This window comes from Penaeus monodon, chromosome 23 (genome assembly GCF_015228065.2).
Source record: "Penaeus monodon isolate SGIC_2016 chromosome 23, NSTDA_Pmon_1, whole genome shotgun sequence".
Classification (NCBI taxonomy): Eukaryota; Metazoa; Arthropoda; class Malacostraca; order Decapoda; family Penaeidae; genus Penaeus; species Penaeus monodon.
Window position 1 is genome coordinate 6,248,418 of NC_051408.1, and position 311 is coordinate 6,248,728.

Genomic DNA, 311 nt, shown 5'->3' on the forward strand with positions numbered 1-311 from the left:
CAGGCAAACAGGTGACGCCACAGGGTTCAGTACAAAACCCTTTAAGCCACCCCTGGCCCCCCAACACGGCGGCCCCAAACCCCGCCGGTTCCCCGCATTCACGCGGTTCGGTCGGATTTTCCCGGCCCTTTCGCAACGGAGGCCATTCCCCCACGAGAGAGCGAACCCCCGTCAGTCTTCGTTGTAACCGGGGGGGGAAGGACGCGCGCCACACACTCACTCCCGCCGACCGGCCTGAAAATCCAGACAGGTTCACAGACTCCATTAAAACGCAAAAAAAAGAAAAAGATCCCTATCAGTAAAAGGCTGCC